The following is a 20,368-nucleotide window of genomic DNA, read 5'->3' as shown; positions in this document are numbered from 1 at the left end:
TTCTCACGATCAGTAAAAGTTTTCAGAATTTTCTTTCAATATTTTTAACATGAGACACTCTATATATAAATAAAGTGTTAGAAAGTGATGGAAAATCAAGTCCTTCACAATTTTTAGAGATAAAATATACAAAAGAATACGTAATCGTTAAGGAATTTTAAACGCCTAAGGGGTCCTCCCATTTAAATATCTTAATTTCTTCTTATATTTTTCTGTCTGTATTAGTCATCAATATTTTATTTTATATATCTAACATCTCTTTTGTCTTAGTATAAAACCAAATTTATTAACAAAATGCATCTTTAATGACAGAAATACGTAAATGTAATATCTTAATTAAGGAGATTATAAAAATCTCAAGAGATAGTTTTAGAGTAGATTTAGAGTAATATAAATAGCAGATTTAAAGAAATATAAAATATATTAATGCACAATTATTTCTTGAATTATCTTCTCGCCATTTCTCTCTGTACAGTTTAAAATATAATTTTTTTCGCGTTTTCTTAATTTTGCTATTTAAATCATCGATTTTTCATTCTCATCTTATTCTTTCATTGAGAAAAGAAAAACACTAAAAATGTATTTCCCATAAACACACACACACACACACATATATTATTCAACAATTACCAACTTTTAATTCCAGCAACCCTGAAGAAGCATATAAAGCCGAAACGTACCAGAACGGCGTACACTAGTTTACAATTGGTCAAGCTGGAAAAGGAATTTATCGCCGGGTCTTATCTTTGTAGATCACGACGCATTAAGATAGCGGAGACTCTCAAGTTGTCCGAAAAACAAATTAAAGTATGGTTTCAAAATCGAAGGATGAAGGTTAAGAAGGAGAACAATGTCGAGTCTAAGGAATCCCCGCTTGAATCCATCGATGCTTCTAAAAATGCTCAATCAACTAGCGCACAGATAACACCCTCTTCGGAGACCGTCTTCAAGTCTTCGACAATTACCGACAATTTGATCTGGACGACGATTCCCAAGAATGCGGAAAATATCGGTTTTTCCTACACATATTCGAGCGAGGTGTCACCGAACAATAATCAGATAGAAAATTATAGAATTCTCGATACGAGATACAAGGACACGCAAAATTATCCTGCATCGATCGATAGATCTGTGCAGCAATCGCAAGTGCAATCCTACAATGTTTTAGATAACAATAATATATTTTCTTCCTCCCAAGCAAATGCGTATCAACAGCTGACCATCAACACTGGCCATTCAATCGGCGCTCAATCGCAGTCGAACAACAATTACCTTCAATGGAATCCGCTACACGTGCAGAACAATATCGACTTGCAAGAAGCGAATTCTTATGCGCAGAAGCTGAACGGTTGTGCAAGTAACGACAGTGCGAATTGTCCATCGAATCAGAACGCGTTGTTCTTTCTTCAAGAGAATATCTATGATGATATTTTCAATTTTGGGAATTACAAGCAGTTATAAGCATGCAGTATCTGCCTAGAGAACGCAGTGCATACATACATATACATAAATTGTACATACATCTAATATTATACATCTGTAGGCAAAGAATGTAGAGTCCGACTGGTTTATCTGATAAGAGCTTAGGGTGATTTGACGAACAACATCTTTCGATAGATGTAATTCATATCGCAAAAAAAAGCTTGATATTACTATATAAATGTAAATTTGAAATCCAAAGCTTTTACTTTATGTACCAGTGACATGTGAAAAATAACGTACACAAGCCTTTGCTAGAGGCATAATTAAGTTGATTCAAGAGACAATTTGTAATATTATAAAATGTCATTGCATTAATGAACAATGTTTATCATAATTCGCATTCTGAGAAACTCAATACTGTTTAATTACATATAGGAAAAATCGTCTAAAAAAATATTATATTTTACTATATATTAGAAATTTTACTTTCTTTTTTATATTCCTACAATAATATCGATTAGAGATTGAAACTAATATATTTTTAATAATTAAGAGACCTATCGAAAACTCTAGTCTTATCTATTACGAAATATCATGTCTAATGTGGCCTTGTAAGTTTGATTGTATTTGATTTTCAAAAAAATGTGTTTATCATAGAAGAAATAAATAGTAAATAGAAATATATAATTATAGAAAACTAACATTTAAACTCGTCGATAATAATATAACTGAGATAATATAACAAAATATTAATTATTATCTAAATTACATTTATATGAAAAAAATTATATATATATATATATATATATATATATATATATACTAAAAAATAATATTAATTTTTACAAAAAATAATTAATACTATATGTCATAAATAAATGACAATAGACAAATATGAGATATTAGTTAAAATCATATATACTATACATATTTTTCTTTGTCTATTATGCGTATGTATTTTAGATTACACTGATGAATCATTTTCTGATTTTAATTTGAACAAGTTTTGCTTTTTTCTTCTTCTTTTAATTATCAATTTTTTTTACTCAAAAAATGATCTCCGCAATAAATCATTAAAACTCTTTTATGCTCGGTAAGAAATATATCTCAAGTATAATCGGGTATATTATTACAATGTACAACTATAACTGAATAAACGAGTGAATAAATATATATAAAAAGTTATATAATTAATAATCGCGAGAAAATGATGAACAGCAGAATATATCGTAAATCTAATATATATAGCAAATAGATCTTTCAAATATATATTTGTATTTCGGGAAGGGTGAATACGCGTAGGAGGATGATACGGGAGAACGAAGTGTGGAATAACGCGGGGGAGGTGGCCCTCTCGGCATAAGGGTAGTCGCAGAATGGAGGGGCGCTCTCTCACAGTGGAAGGAAGCAAGGGTATGGGGTTGGGTTTCAACCATGATTTCCATTCGCCAGCCATCCATCTTGTTTGAGACTGGAAACTGACAGATAGACGCGGATCCGAGTGCTGGTGACGTGGCAAGTCTTGCATGCTTGTGTGTGTGTGTGTGTGTGTCTGCGTGTGTGCGTGTGTACGTGTGTATTCGTGCTACGTGCAGCTTTGCGTGCCTTTAAACTTCGCGTTCGTGTGAAAAATTCGTTTTCAGCGACACTCGCGTACAGCAAAATTGCTTTTATATCTCGCATTCTACGTAACGCAGCACGTGAAAATCTCTCTTTGCAATTTTCAATTTTTTTTTTATTTTTCCACATATATAATTAGTGATTTCTTTCACGCAGAGCGCGGGAGAAAAGATTGCTGCCAGTAATTTTGATAAAAGATATAGAGTTTTGAAAAAGTCATGATATGTAATTAAAAAAAAAAAAGACAGAGAGCTTTTCGAAATAATTTTGAAACTAACATTGCGATATATCGTTGTCTTCGATTCGACAATCGGATTTGGAATCTGTCATTCGTTTCGATAAGTCTTGCGAGAAAACGAAAGAAAGAGAAAAGGAGAGAGAGTTCGCACAAACTTTAGCTTTCGGTTGACGAGCTGGGAGACCTTCTCGACCGAAACTCGTCTTTGTAAACGTACGTACTCGTGTACGGATGAATGCGACCGAGCACACGAATGTGCACGCGAGCGAATGGTGAAGTATGAGTACATGTATACTTACATAAGGTGGCTTTCACCCCGGTCGCCCTGTTTCTACCAATAAATACAATGGACTGCGAAACGCCCGCGGATCTACAGCGGGATCTATGAGCATTTGAATCTGAATCAGACATTTTTCGCCGTTCGGATTTACCGCGAATGCGATTCTAAGAGATTCCACTTTTATTCCGAATGAATAATGGATGGATAATATCGAAACAGAACGGTCTATTATCGGAAGACGGAGGCTTTTTTGGTATTTTTTAGCTAACGCTCTCTACGCTTCTTCCTTTGTCGATAGCGCAAATGATATTAACCGCAAGCTGGAGGATATAAGCAGACTCAGACATACAGATATATATATAGGGTTAAGAAAAAAATAAAAAATAAATCATTTTAAAGTCTCCTCTGCCTTATACGAAGTAGAGAATTAGTTTCAAGTTTCTGCGATACTTTTGACACGGATACAAATTGTCTGCGCTCGAATCTTAAAACATGTTTCATAAAGCGACCTAATGGCAGAACTTTCCTATTCCATTTCGGAATACTGCGTTACGCAAGCGATCAACGTTACGAGCTACGAGATTTATAGAGCGCGCGTTTGGACTTTTTACGTGCACACGAGACAAGGTTCGAGTTTCCTTCGGTTAAAACGTAAAAATATTGAAATGGGCGAGGTGAAAGAATGAATAAAGATCAGAAAAGAAAGAGAGAGAGAGAGTTAGAGGAGGCAGAGAGGCGAAGAGCTCGGAGGGTCGCCGTTGCCAGCACGTAAAGCGCAACTTGGTCTGCCATGAAAGTGAGGAGAAGCTGCGAGAGGGAATGGCCGGGGGAGAGGGAGAGGGAGGATAAAAGGGGGCAAGGGGAGGGGTCGGTTTGCTCGTGCACGCAAGTGATATTAGGTAGAAACGCATGAACTTTGATATATTCGTGAGATTGTAGGAAGAGAAGGGGTGAAGGGGGAATGGGGGATGGAAGGATGAGGGAAGGGGGGTAGTAGTCAAAGCCTGGAAGGTGAACGGCGGTCGAGCATGGCGGCACAAGGCGCCATATCGCGGCAAGTATCCGAACCATACGTGACCTGCAACTTTCTGGTAGCATCTTTCCTTGAAGAAATCGATCTAGAAAATGCTCGCCTCCTTTGAAGGATTCTCGCGATTCTGAGATCCGGGCTCTGGTCACAACCCAGTAATGGCATTTAACGCAAAAAAAAAAAAAAAAAGAAAATGTGGCGATTTGCAAAGAGATTTAATCTGGTTTACGAAAAGAGTTCACTATTTTCTATAAAAAAAGTATTCTTGTAGTTTAATTTAAATTTTTAGCATCCTATTCATGAAATATTACCGCGTGTAATGACATTTAAGTGGAAACTTCAAGGGTGGAATGTAAAACTAATATATACTGTGACTTGTATATTATAGGGTAGTAAGGGTAGAACTTGAGGGTTGAACCGGTTTCGCTATTGCTGCAGGTCAATGCGCGATGCGCCAAGCAGAGTCGCGAAAACGGCGCGAGAATTCGAGAGACTGTGGTGGAAGCGGCGACGACGACGGTGGCGGAGGTGGCGGAGATGGCGGCGACGGTGGCGGAAGGCGGAAAACAACGGAAAATAAAGCAGCGGAAGAATCGCGTCGCAGGAAAAAGAATGAGGGCGCTGTCAGCTGGTGGAAATTATTCTGATTATGCTAATTCCGGTTCTGTTCCACTCCTTTACCCAGACGTCCCCCAGCCCCATCGCCTCCCTGCTGCTGTCTGCGCCATCTTTCATAGGTGATATTTATAATACAGGGGTTCCCCGAGCAGTTTCAAACTCTTTTTGGAGCCCCCCTTCCCCTCCACAACCCCCTCTGGCCTCTTCCCTTCTTCTGTTCGCCCCCCCCCTCTACCACCGTTTGGCTTTCGCATCGAGCTCTCACCCCGGTCTCTCACCCTTGCGCACCCCTTCGTTCCTCCCCATCTCTCTCTCCCCTTCGTACACTCTTTCGATAAATTTATTCATATTCCGCTCGAAATCCGTCAGCCTTAAGTCGGTCACGTTACGTTGCGCGCTGTGCACTCAAGTTAACTGCAGTCAATTTTCTCAATGTAAGGATACGCTCTCGGATTCGTATTCGAAGATGAGTTTCTCAACACGAGATTGTGTGTTTTCGTTTACCGCGGCTACAAAAATACGGAATGACTGATTGTGTGTTTCGCGGCCTCTTCGTGGAAGAGAAAATCTGCTCCGCGTATATATTCGCGAAAGATTGTTTTAGATGCACCAACGACGTGCGAAGTATACTTGCAAGAGGGAAAGAGGGTGTATACTTTTTCTTCAGCTTCGCCAAATTTTTCACGGTTTTTTTTCGTTTTTGCACAATTTTATCGATTAGAGAACCCAATATATATTCAACCTTGATACGAAACCTACAAATGCCCGTGCTCGTAATCTTCTTCGAGGTAGTAAGTTTTCCTTTTTAATTAAAGGTGCTTTCTATTCATGCCGCAGACCGCCACGCCCGCCGCAAAAGTTACGGTACGTTATTTCGTACTTCACGAAAAACGTTATTCGCGCAAAGCGGTCCGCAGGTAGTTTCGGTGGCGGGCCGAACTGCTCATCGATTTTAGATAATTACCTTATACATACTAAATATTGCGTATACAGGGCGATTCGCTTAAATTGCTCATCCGTATTAACTTTTCTCTTTCCTAAAGAGACTTTAGGCAAAAATCGTTAAGGGGAGAATCGTTCGAGGAAACTGTACAAAATTGCGTATAAAAATAATTTTCACTCATCGCCTGAATATCTTGAAAACAAAGTAATATATGTAACCGATTAATAAATAATATAATGTAATGAACAATTTATTTTTCCTTCAATGACCCTTTCTAGGCAAATCATTCTACATATCACGCTCAAATTTCTATGATAGATTTAACTTGAATTAAACTTCAATGCTTCTCGAAAGCCCATTTTTAGCGTCAATTGAAAGGATCGTCCATCACACGGTGAAAATATTTATTGAATGACTGCGACGCTTATATCGTACTCTATTTAGACAGAGCAAACGCGTCTATGCAAATACAATTTAATGCGTGAAGAGTGAAATGTTTGCCGTGCATAAAGCATTGCCATCGCGACTCGTATTGCCCTATTTAAAATGTCAGTGCCACTCAAGGTTTAAAGACACATCGTTTATTAGTTTTTATATTTAAGACCAAGTTTCGTTTATATAATAATACAAAGAGATCCAGAGAGATTTATTATATTAATTGTTCGAAAATATTTCGCGAAATATATTTGTCGACTGTTGGAGAGATATTTAAGAGCAGATGAAAATGACCGGAGCCAGTTTTAAGCGTCAAAGAGCGTCACTTGGATCAGTCAAAATTATAATTTTTACAGCGTAACAAATTACTTCTACAGAGACGACGAGGACACGAGGCGTCGAATAATGGGAAGCAGAGACTCTTGTCAGGTGGATCATTCATAAGCTTCGTAGGTGGGCACGATAAACGTCAACTTTAATTAATCACTCAACTGTATTACTTCCCATTTAAGAGCCGTATATATGTATATGTATACGTACCGCCGTTCCCCTTTTCGACTACTCGACGCGGGCAATAGGCATTCGTAGAAGACATTCACCGGATAAATCGTAAGCAGCGCACTTTGCTTGAGACATATATACAAAAGAGGAGCACGAAAGCAAAGCCACGGGCACCTTTATACAGACAGGCTTCGTATAAACATGTCAGTCTAGGGAGAAGCTCGTCTTCTCGAAGAGAAACCGGCCCGCGTTCATCCATCACTCCTTCAAGGCTCATCCTCTCTTGGCCCTCCTAGACTACGGACGGTATTCCGCTTCTTACATACGGTTCGCCCGTGTCCGCGAAAATTTTTATTATACCAACGTAAAAAACACTCGACGACAGATAGAAGAAACAGTACCATTAACGCGCGATAAATTTTGGTCCGCCCGCTTTCCTTCCACAAATTTTCGAATCCGATGTAGGGCGATCGATCTCTCCAGTTTTATTATATGCAATAATTGCGAAAAATTATATTCTCGCACGCATTCATGAAAAAAAAAACGTTAATAAAAGAGTAATAATGATAATAGTAGTAAAAATAATAAATACGCTTTAATTAATTTCACAAGAGAGGCTAATGCATAAAATTCGACGAATTACCTACATATTACGTATAGGGTGCACACGCTGAGGGATGATGTGCGTGCGCGGCGTCCTTTTTCCCTAGAATTTTTTTTTTTTAAACGAGCGACAGCTTGCGCAACATTGCGCGCCGATTTCCACGTATTCCGCTTCATACGCGATTGAAGGGCGTATTCGGCAAAATTTCGGGGAAATATATGAACCGGGGTACGTTTCACCCTTCACCCTCCCGCCCACCTTCGATCGTAACTCAAGCAACGAATGACTTTTTCTCTCGTCTCTCTCTCTGCAGAAGCGGCGCGGCGGCGGCAGACGAAACCGTGGCGAAAAAAAGAGATGATAGAAGAAAGCGGCGTGGAAAACGAAGCGTGAAGGAATAAAAAAGGAGGAACACACATACCGCGACGTGTGGAAAAGCAAAGGATAGGTAAATGGCGGCATGCAAGGTGTGTGTACCTGGCTGAAGTTCCTTGGTTGCGGAGAACGAGACGTGGTGGAAGATGAAGGTGGAAGAAAGAGAGACGAAGAGGGACCCGGGAGGGATAAGGATGAGCCTTCTCGTGACGTATGGCGTGTCGTCATGGAGCGTCACTTAGAGTGGCGGATGAGAAAGTATCTCGTAAGCCAGAGAAAGAGCGAAAGAGAACGAGAGAACGAGAGAGGGAGAGAGATAAAGCGAGCGAGAGAGAAGGAGATGTCGACATGTCAGGATTCTAAGGCCGCCGGGACCTGTCTGCGCCGGTGACGCCGCATTGTTGCCAGGGAAATCAGACGAAAAGACGCGATAACTAACCGCATAATAAATGAAGTGTTCACGGGGGTGTGCATCGCGCCTGGTATGCTGATATCGGGGGATAATCGTCCCTTTCCGTCTTCTTCTCCTCGCAGTTATCCTCTGCAGCGCTGGCTTACATCATCACAATGAAAATATTCCGAGACGGTGCGATCAGAATATTTTTCAGAATATTAATCAAAATATCTCTTCTCTCTAGCGTATATACGCGTCAATGTGTTACTATTTTAATTTTTTCAATCTCTCGTTACAAAAAAATAACGAGCAAATTACAGATACAAAGAGAAGTATAGAGTTAAGATATGACAATTGTTTTTTCAATCGATTAAAAAATATTATTTTCTTTGCACTCGATATATTTCTCGAAAGGAAGTTTATCTTGTTCGATGTGTATGTATGTGCACTATTTGATACATGCCATTTCGCAGAACATCGCCTCATCATCATCATCAGGCTCTGGCCACCCATCTGATGAGGCGCACCGACTGCTAATTCACTGATAAGAAACACTCGGAGACTCTTCGCCACCCTATCGCCACCGTCGGCTCAATACTTATTGGTTCGTATCTTTGGCCGGTGCGCGAAGTCTCTGATATCTGCGGAAGCCGGAATTACTACCATCCCCCGCCAACTCCTCATTATTGAACGCAGAGCAAGTGACGTAATCTGCCTGACTGAATACGGAGACTCGTATTGTTTCCAGATTAGCGCTGCTAAAATAAATAAATTTAACCCGAAGAGATTAGATGTGCTCGTCCCCAGTGGAGTAAAACTTATTTACATTAAGATGAATCATGCAAATAAATTGTTACACGTTTGAATAACTTGATACAAAACACATTTAGAAATTATTTAAATATCGTCTATACGTGTGATAAAAAGAACTATCGCTGTACAAATATACATGTGATGTATAAATCCAAATGCGACAAATACAGCTGCACAATTTGCCGTTGAAAAATAAGTATTGGTCGAGCACCTCATAATTTCCAAGTGCGCGTTCTACTTTCCTATCAAGACTGCAGTAAATTTTAAATGCGATACGGCATAATGCTAGAAGTGCTGAAAGGAGAGAACGTAAAGGAAGGGAGAGGCAGACTGGTTGGGTAATGTTCGACTAACATTATCAATTGATCCATCGAGGTCGACTGGATAAGAATAGAAGCCTGTGAATCTGAGCTTTAATAATTTAATAATTTAGAGTGAATATTGGAGTCAAAAAAATTAAAAACTCATTTTCGGAAAAAATATATCTTTCCATTATATACTAAAAATGATACTAAAAATAAAATTAAATTTAAGATAATTAAAATTCAGATTATATATATATTATATATCTTACATATATATTTTTGTTTAGAGCACATTGAAAATTTTTAATAAATAATATATAAAAGAAGAAAGAGAAATATAACTGGACCGCAATCTGAAGATCAAAATAAGATTTTACGGGGCCGAGGAGAGAAGAGTCACGAGAGAATGGTGGAAGGGTGAAGGCGGGTGTAAAAATGAAGAGGCTGTCGGTAAGATGCGAAGGTAAGTGAGACGAGAGTGTAGCAGAGGAGTGAGGGAGGAAGTGGTGCCTCGATGGGGGGTAAGAACGATAAGACGCCGTGAGTAATGAGCAATGCCGCGAGTGATATCAGCGTGCGAGAACGAGATACTTCTCGCCGCTTTAAAAAGGGATGGACGAGAGAGAAAAGGAAGAAGAGGGAGAGCAAGAGAGAGTGAAGGAAAGAGAGAGAGAGAGAGAGAGAGAGAGCGCGCCCTACAAATCAAGTTTTATACCGAGAAAAAAAGTTCATTATTGGTTCGCCGTAAAAAGCTGCGGCTGAAGATTCTGTCGTGGGGTAAAGAGGGACCCCTTCGACGCGAAAGGGTGGAGGAGGCAGACTTCCGCTGGGTAAGGTCGAATATGAAGTAAATGCGACGAACGAGAGGAACGCCTTAAGCATTCTCATCAATTTCTCTCATCGCCTCTGATAACGGATGCTGTGAGTAGTATAGGAGTATGCTGATACCCGTCAAACAGTGTCTTTGGCGACACGATACATTTTATACTGTGTGTGTGTCTCTCTAGATATCTCTACTCTAAGGAAATCAAATCGTAATTAAAAATTTTCAGAAAATTCAGTTATTTCTCCACTTTTTTCGTTAAACAAATAAATCCGTTTAATAACGAAAGAACCTGTCTCATTTAAATAAAAACTCTATTTAAATTTAGGAGAATTTGATTAAAACGCCTTATGAGCTTTTTATGCGACTAACACAATGACGCGAGAATAATCGCGTTTTGAGAGGTCATCGACGTCTCTCTCTCTCTCTCTCTCTCTCTCTCTATCACGATATACATATATTAAATAGAATAATTTTAAAAAATCAATCTATCAGCTAATATTTAATAAATTGCACAGATTATTGCATAGATAATTGCTGAGAGAATAATCGCGTTCTGAGAGACTAAATTAAATAAAAGAATTTTTTTTTAAATCGATCCCGTCGAAGAGGCTGATATTTAATAAATGGCATAGATTATAATTGCTGATAGGGAGCAACCGCCCTTAAAAATGTTCCATCGTCGTCCATCGCCGTCGACTCTCTCCCCCGACGCGTGGCTGCAGCCTCTGTAAATCCAAGCGGTGTCGTTTCCACATCCTGTTTCACTGTTTTTCACCAAATAATTTCAGCTTCATTCTTCATTTAGCTTGGCACAAACTGCCGCAAACAACCGGCCCTCCCCCGCGCGAAACGAAGGCTCGCCCAAGTCGCCCGCGCGCCGCACAGCTGCATTTATATTAAAATACTAAGAAAAACTTCCACCCGACACCACCCCGACCCATCCCACGTCGGGGCCCGTCCTACCGTCTGTAGAATCGTTAATTTTCTGCTTCCATTCGCTTCCCGTAAATCCCCGCTCGTCCCCGCCGCAGAGAGAGAGAAAATAATACGCGGAGGAAACGTTGACCATTATTTTCAGAATTCACAACGCGTTCATTAAAATTATGATTTGAATCCGTGACATAGTGCCTCATAAGAGGCGGGAGTAACGGCAGAGCAGTTGAAGAGTCTGATTAAAAACCCCTGGACCGTGATACCCCCATGATCGTTCGATAATTGCATTAAAGTTAAGTCAATTGCGACGGTTTCCGCATGCATTGACATATTTTCGGATGTCAATTGCTCAATTCAATATCGTTCAATCTGACATTGATAAATATAATTATGATTTATATATTGACAGATTTAAAAAAAATATATATAAAACTCGACTTTTTCTTATTTTTTCATATAATAACTAGAAAAAATAATCGCATAATATTTTTTCTGTCAAAAACAAGTCAAAGCTCTATATCGAAAAATAATCATCAAAATTGTGTGCTATCAGGTAAAGTTATGAAAAACAAGCTCCATAAAACAATAACGAAAAATATTTAAAAATGTGTATCAGCCGTTCGATAAGTTAAATGAATAGATTTTTGTACAGAAAGGATATAACGAAAAGTTTGCTTTCAGTGTCTTTCGTGTGCTTACCTTCTCTCTGGTAAAAAGATTGCGATTGTTTCTGTGATCATCATGCGCGGTGAAACGGAGTTTTTGTGAGATCCAAGCTGGATGGATCATTAAGGAGCGTGCCTTACACGTAAAAGTTTTCCTAGTGGACGAATGAGAAAAACATTTCATTTTTTTGCCACACCATTGTATAAAAACTTGTACATTCTGCGCTTCCCCCATGTGTATAGATATATATTATATGCAATATACATATATTTATACCTTATATCGAAAAATAATAATTAAAAGAATTAAATTAATATAAATATACATATATATTTATATATAGCGAATCAAATATATAGATATAAAAAATATACGAACAATACTATAGCGATACGAGTTTAAATAACACTTTATCTGTAATAAAAACGTTGTGTATCGCAATTCAACGTATCTCGAGACCAACTGTACTGTCCACTTTTTATATTTTCCTTATTATGATTATTATTATCGTTCTATTAAAGTTCAGTTATTAAAGTGAGACGCGTATCCTATTACCCGGCTATTTCCGCGACGCTCCGTACAATCGGGGCGGTAAACCGACAACTTCGGGGGAGAGGGTGGCTACGGTCGGAGCACGCTACATTATGTTCCATTATCTCACGTTCACTTTTTCACGGGGACGCGTCGGAACGCATAAAGCTAGGACGCACACAGCGCAATCTGAAATTAAAACTTGTCTTTTACATGCATATCAAGCCAAGCGTAATCGCTCTCTCTCTCTCTCTCTCTTTTCATCTCTACTCTTCTAACCGGTCCTCGGATCCTCTTCAATCCGATCCGGATGGACACTCGTGTTATTCTGATTGTTGCGATCCGCCTACGCATTGTGTGCCCCGGAACCTACCTATCTACCGTCGACGGTTAACCAACGACAAAGAAGTGACGAAGAAAACGCATCTTTAACAAGACAACGAGACGTGATAAATGATCCGTATGAGAGACATCTCGAGTCTGCGAAATCCGATTCGGAAGTTTAGAGGGTCAAAAAAAAATCCACGTGCGTGGTTTCATCATACTTATTTGAGTATGGCGAAAAAAATGTTTCGTCGCGCACTAATCGGTTCCTATTATCGGGCTAATCCTAAACCGATTGTTGAAAAAAAGAAGATTAATTCGATATAAGGGAAAATATATATTAAGGTGCAATTTTTCGCGAATATACGAACGGATTATTATTTAACCTGCGCGCGGTTCTTAAAAGGCGGCGAGCAAAACGTTAAACTACGCCAATTTAAGCAAGTACAACCGCTAGTAGTATGTAAGTAGTTAACGTAATTACAAGGTATGTGCACATGGACGGCGAACGCGCAAGACTCGCGCGAAGGGAAGAGTGATGATGCTACATGCCTGTTGCTCGCTTCTCCGAGAGAGATCTCTTCTCCCCGACGCATGGTTACACTAGCTAGGGAAAGAACCTGGGAGCCACGGAGTACGGGAACCTGTAATGGGAGGAGCCCGTGGATTCTTCAAACGGCGGATCGCGCAGCCTGTGCACTTGACTAATCGAACGTCAAACGCTAATAAGCAACCACCGATTGCCAGGGCAATTTCATTCGCCGAGGCGAAAGCAGCTTTGCCACGGTTGCCCTTCGCCTGTGTTCCTCTCTCATCTCTCTCCTCTTCGCTTTTCTTGCGTGTGTAAGGAGCTACGTACGAGTTTCAGAGATCGGACGCTTTAGAATTTCGCGGTGTTTAGCGTTGAATCGCGACCTCGCGATCGTTTTATAATGTACATTGTTGGAGAATATTATTGAAAAATTAAGAAGAATAATATAATGAATTAAGCAAAGCGCGCGAGATAATTAATTTAGAATAAAATAAAAAGGCGAGAGAGAAAAGATTAACATCTTCATAGTCAATATGATATTAAGAGATAAGAATATTACATTAAAATAATTGTAAATAATTGGGAGATGGGAAGAAAATTTGCTTTGTTACGATACATTACGATATGAAACGAATAGTCATTCATATATAAAAAATACATACGTCATTGATGTTTTGATCATCTATTTCACGATATCTTACAGTCTCGTTTTGTGAAATAGTGGATTGACATCAACGATAGATGCGTTTTGGATTCTCTCATGTATCCACTCTGGCGCAATCCTTATTTTATCAATTTTTATACTGTCCTACTGAATATATATAATATTAATATTATTAATTTGACTCTTAAAACTTTTTTAAATTAAAAACAAACTTATATGTGCCTGAAGAATGTAAGAGAGACGCGACAGAGTTCGATATAAGCTAGATATAATTGCAAAAAAGTCTGAAATAGAGATATTATATAACAGATAATTATCAAAATCATCTCATCGTTTAAACTACGTTACATCTAGAACAAAGTGCAGAATTATTCGATGTAAATCTTGATGCATCAAAATAATTGTGCATAATTACTGCATAAACATTAAATTTCTTACATTAACTTAATTACACTGCACGAAACAGGAAGACGAAGAAACTCAGCTAGTAGAAACCTATCATTCCATCGTGACATCGTAGAACAAACCATTACTGTCCATTTTTTACCGGACTCATTGTGTCACCGCCGCCGCTGCCGCGGCCATGATTATTATTTATAATTGCGTAATAGGCACACGAAAGATACTGGCTGGAAGAGAAAGAGAGAGAGAGAGAGAGAGAGGAGAGAGTCCCATCTCGCGGCGCGGAGGATTACAAAAGGCCGAACCACAGCTGAAGAGTCTCGCATTTGCAAGTAGATTATCATTCTGAGAAGTGCCGGGACTTCCTTCTGCTCCGAAAACAACTGGGCAACGTCTTTGTGCTTGACGTTTGACAAATAAGAAACAGGGTCCAGCCGTATCATTACCCATCCTTCGCGGTGGATTCGACTTCGCTTCGGAGCCCGGGCATCCTCAAAAACTCCTTCGGCGATCTAATAACGTCGAGGACGCACCGCCTCATTAGTCAAGTCCAAGCTCCTCACCCCGGGGCTCACCCTATTACAGGCGCTTGCATGTAACCGTTCCTACGTCACACAAGCCAACCTGGGATACCCTGCCTATGAAAACGCTTCCTTCTCTCCGTCTCGCTGAAACCGACACGAAAGTCTTCACCTTTCCCTTTTTTTTGCGCACCCAATGATCGATCGTTGATACGGACGCTGACAAAATCAGGGTCAAATGTACCTCCCAAGAATTCTCAATAACACGTGAGATACACGCGGTAACATATCGAACCATCAGATGAATCATCATTGCAAAAAAAATAATAGCAACCTAGCTCTAAATAAAGATGTCAACGTGTAATTTTTTATATTATTTTGTTTAAAAAAAGAATATCAAAATCCGTAAGAAAATTTATGCTTATAATACGTTAATATATTCATCGAATAAGAATTAAGAAACAAATTAGTTATACCTACTCATGAATTATTAAATACAATTAATTTATTTATTTGTGCAGGTAATTAATTAATTAATAATTAATTATTATTAATACTGTACTTAGAATTAATTTATTAATTATATTTAAGTATAAGGAAAGTATTTTATAGAGTAGAGGGACATTATATATTATATTTTTTCATATTTTTTATAATATAAACGCAATCAATTACGTATACAAAATATATGGGCAGATAAAACATGTTTACGAATAACTGTGCTTTAATTCTTAATCTCTGTCGGTACGTACATCGTTCCAATTAATTGTCACGTCGCTGCGAAGATACGGGACGTACGTTCACACGGAAGTCCGTCGACACGTCACGACGCGATGGTAAAAATCAAATAAGTGGCAATCAACGCGTGTCAAGTCCGGCGGGACAAACTGCGTCCACAGGAGGGAACCGAAAATACATATGTACATACGTATGTATATACATACGTGTACCACGGATCATCTCCTCTTTCGCTCCGCTCTCAATCTAGAGGCAGAAAGCACCCCGGACGGCCGCGCTGGAGAGAAGGCCCCGGTCCAGGATAGGTGATGGATGGGTCTCGCCCTCTCTAACAGTTTTGTCTATACATGCTACTCGCGCGCGCCGTTTCCCCAATTAAACAATTGCATTCACACCCATCCATCCGTCCTCTCCGTGAGATCGCAACGACGGTCGCGTTTCTTCATCTCCCTCCCCCTTTCACCCCCTTCCTCCCCCTTTCTCTCACCCCCCGTATCCTCGTCCCTCTCGTTTCTCACCCCGCCATCGTATCCCGTATATACGAAGCCTCGACCTCGTACAACGGACTCGTCACCGGAAGATTTCGCCTCCAAGCAATTTACGATCAAATTGCAGTGCTGGAAGCATCCAGCACACGAGCGCGAGGCTGCAAAACGGCGGATACGTGATGTCTGATCAGAAGTAATTGCGCTCAGCTTGCAATGGAAGGTATACCCTGGATGAGGATTTGCATGCTCGCGACGCCGAGGCTAAGGCAATTTTTCGCTCTTTCGGTTCTAGCGCGTTCGTTTCCGTCATCCGGTAAAACGGAATTTTATACGTCCGCGCATGAGACTGGTAATCAACGATATCCTGCTTTGGATAATGGATTTCCGGACGAAAGAAGAAAAGAAGAATTATATATGTCGTGTCGCGAGATGGCTGAGAAAACTCTGAAAATTAATGAATGTTTAATTGAAATCTTTCTCGGAGACGGCTGGAAAAAAAAGTTCCAATATCGAGAAACGTTCTCTCTCTCTGGACGTCTCCTCGACTGTCTTTTTTGATCGAAATATCTAAAATTCGTTCGCTAAAATGCGAGAGAGGACAAACCGACTTGCTGAATGTAAAGCACGCGAGAGACGACGTATATACATATATATTATCCGTAATCATAATTCAACGTGGCGTCGCGCGTCGCCGGTTTTGCGACCAATGACTGTCGCTGGTTCGTCACGTCTCCCCGTCCATCTCTTGAAATCACGGCTCTCGCGGCCGGGGAATTTTATGTAAAATCGGATGCGCCTGTTAGTTTATGCGGGCAGCATACATTGGCGGTGGTCCCACGAACGTGCCCTACGTACCAAGCCCCACTCTTTTCTCTCCCTTTTTCTTTTGTTTCTACCCTTCCGCCTCCTCCTTCAACGACCCCAACGTCGATTCGAACCGTCCTCGATATTTCGGTGCGATCGCTCACGGCGATACCGAGATTTAACGACCCCGCCAAAAGGAAGAGGAAAAAAAAGACGAGCATAAAAGAGATCGGCGGAATCTTTTTCTCTCTCTCCCTCTTTTCTTTTTTTTTTATTTTCCGCAACGGCGAGGAAAATGGATGGTATTGAAATTAGAAATTTTTGATACGTCCATTTCCTTTTCTCTCTTTCGCTTACGACACCCATGACGATTGATCACGAGGACGTCGCGTCGCGAGAGGAATCGCAATAATGTGTCTCATGGCCGGATCGGTGGTGCCGGCGAATTCAATTCAGGCTTCGTGTGTACCGCACACGCGAAATGGAAGACACGGAAATGTCAAGGAGGAAGAAAGACGCATCTCTCGCACGCAGACAGCTGAGGGGCAGACTGTTACAGCTGACGTTTGACAACGCCGGCGGCCTCGGCCGGCGCGGCGTTTCTCTCGCTGTCTGTCTCTTTTACGAAGCACCGTTGAAAAATGATTCTTCCCTACTACTACTACGCGCTGCTGCCCCTAAAGCTAAAAGCACGAAAATATTTTTTCGCCCGCTGAAAAGATACGCCTTTCGGCTTGCGAACGTTAAACCTGTCGCAAACGCGTTTATTTTACAGATACTTTAGTAATATATCGCGATGTATATTTACAATTATCTTTTAGATACTCTTTATAATATCATTTAATATTATATATATTTAATAATATTTTTATATAACTTTTTTGGGGGAATTTATATAGAAAAATTAATATAAATATAGATATTAGTATTTATATATATTATAACAATATATATTAATATATATGAATATAAATGTAATTAAAGTTATATATATTGCGTACAAAAGAACAAGTAAATTCAACAATTTTAACCTTCTTGACGAAATTTGCCATAATTTCTGTGAATATGCATCCCAAATTCTTTCAACCGCAGCGTGACCACTGAGCACGTGGTACCCAGGTTTGGGACTGAGAAATTTGTTCCGCTAGCAAACACACAGTAGTAGCTTTCCGGACAGAATCCTAAATTCCTATCCACCGTAGGTATGAAATTAATGCATTTCCTGGACACGGCATGAGTAAGAAGAAAAGAGATCTTATGTAAAGAACGTCGCGCGTGTTGAATTCGTCGATTATATGCTAAAGCGATTTTAAACGAAACAAATAATTATTTTTAACTTTTTGTATATATGTAAGAATAATGTAAAGAATAATTTGTTTTCTGGAGATGACCATATATTGTTTGACAAATACTAATTAATAATAAAAAAACATTCTTCTCTCTTTCTCAATTTAATAATTTTTAAAAAGTAATGCTTATAAAAAATATAAATATTTGCCTCTTAAGTTAAGATACGAGCTCTGTTTTAGAATGCGAGAGAGTATACCTATCATTAATATCTTTATCAATGAAAAATCCATCACACGAGAGAAAGAGAAGGGGAGAGGGAGAGAAGGAGAGATCCATCATAAAATTCGTTCGAAAGAAACGGAGACCGCGCTTGTGTTGAGAGACAAAGAAGTCGATTAGAGCACGCACGTCGTTGCGGAAGCAAGGTATGGAAAACTTTGGCGCGGTGGGTAAATGAGTCTCGCGGCTAACCCGGAGTACGAAGGTCGGAGGTTGCAGGTTGCCGAGGGTTGTGTCGGTGCGCGAGAGAGGGTGAACGAGGAAAGGGAAAGGAGAGAAGGGCAAGGGGCGGATAGCGCGCGGGGGAAGAAGAAATGGGGAAGCGAAGGGACGAAGAGCGGCCACGGGCCGTGGACACGTTGGGCAAAAGGGGGGGTCCTAAAGGGCGAAAGGACCGTCCGGCGCAGTATTTCTTGCCCGCTCTGCGCTCTGTGTATATATATGCTCCCTGGTCAAACGCTGTGTCGCCTTTGGTATTTATCGGGCAAGTTCTCACCTCAAGCTCATTTGTCTTCTCGCCGCGGGGAGTTATCCAGGAGGGGTTCACAGCCAAGAGGTGAATCTGTGACGGCGCACGGCTGAAGGAGTGACGACGGCCGGAAGGGTGCCGCAGAGAGGGGGTGAGGGAAGGGGAAAAGAGATCGTTCCAGGACTCTCTCTCTCTCTCTCTCTCTCTCTCTCTCTCTCTCTCTCTCTCTCTCTCTCTCTCTCTCTCTCTCTCCGAGCGGGCTACCAAGAGCTCTCGCAGTGGCCGGTCCAAAATTCGCGTCGCTTTATGAAGGATCTAGGTTTGTACAAGGGATAGGTTTGTAAGCGCCGGCGCAAAAGTTATCCCATCGCCGGATAAGTATATTTAAAGCAAGGAAAACGTGTCCTACGATGGTTCATGAATTTGCATACGTTTCGTCATTTCTTTTCCGTTTCCAAAAAAAATACTACTATCGACACTGCAACTTTGATGGTGCCCTATTTGGCAAGAAAATTCCTCGCTCGTTTCGCCGTAAGAATTTAAAAGCGTTTTATTAAGCGTTCGTATAACGAGAGGAATTATGAAGGTACCAAGGACGCGTCGGGAGCTCTGGAGCGCGATTTTTCTACGGATTTGGTAATAGAGGGTGTATGTGTATATAACGTACGGCGTTCTCTCTGCGCGCGAAGAAAAAAAGATTGCGTAGCACGGCTCGACGTTATTAATGACACGTTCTCCGGCCGCATAATATTCATTACCACAAATAGTTGATTATGTACGTTGGCTCATATTTTACGAGTGGCCGACAAAGGACGTTGCTACGCTGCGAGGCCATGACGAATTAATCTACTGATTAAAGCAATCCCCCTGACACCAACGGGCGCTACCACACATTTAATACGTCACCGAGAATCAAATTCCGGCCGCCCTTACGGCGGCACCTTCTTCTTCTTTTTCTAACCATCTGCATCGCTCACTTTGAGATCTGGAAATTTCTCGTCAAAGATCGCGTTTATCTGATGCGCGATCGTAAACTAGCCAGCCGCGTTATTAACAATTTACCCCCGCGCGTTATTGAATTAGAGTCGTTATACAAATTTTTACACAATTTTCTACACTCGCGTGAGAATTTTACGACGCGTAAAACATATTGCTTGTGCGTGATAGAATATCTATGGAGTTTTATAACTTTATGGAAACATGAGAGATTAAATGCGAGATACAAGATGCGTGAAGATGGAAATTGACGGAAAAATCTTTGTTATCTAGCGAGGAATAATAAGAAGTCTTCAAAAATATCTCAGTTTCAAGGCGTGTAATATT

General features: G+C 40.2%; 1 protein-coding gene and 1 long non-coding RNA gene across 2 annotated transcripts in view; one reads left to right on the top strand and one right to left on the bottom strand.

The window, feature by feature from the left end:
- LOC145941782 (uncharacterized) overlaps positions 1-20,368 on the bottom strand; it is a 216,563-nt gene that overhangs the window by 31,685 nt on the left and 164,510 nt on the right. The gene's annotated exons all lie outside the window — the stretch shown is intronic.
- LOC145941778 (uncharacterized) overlaps positions 5,064-20,368 on the top strand; it is a 186,510-nt gene continuing 171,205 nt past the window's right edge. The window contains exon 1 of the mRNA XM_083048068.1: positions 5,064-5,073. The gene's annotated coding sequence lies outside the window, so the exon portion shown is untranslated. The remainder of the gene's footprint in view (positions 5,074-20,368) is intronic.

The sequence above is a fragment of the Prenolepis imparis genome, unplaced genomic scaffold (assembly GCF_030444845.1).
Source record: "Prenolepis imparis isolate NDT839.2.m4 unplaced genomic scaffold, iyPreImpa1.0 SCAF_10, whole genome shotgun sequence".
NCBI lineage: Eukaryota > Metazoa > Arthropoda > Insecta > Hymenoptera > Formicidae > Prenolepis > Prenolepis imparis.
The sequence above is the reverse complement of the archived record's forward strand: the minus strand, read 5'-3'. Positions and strand labels throughout refer to the sequence as shown.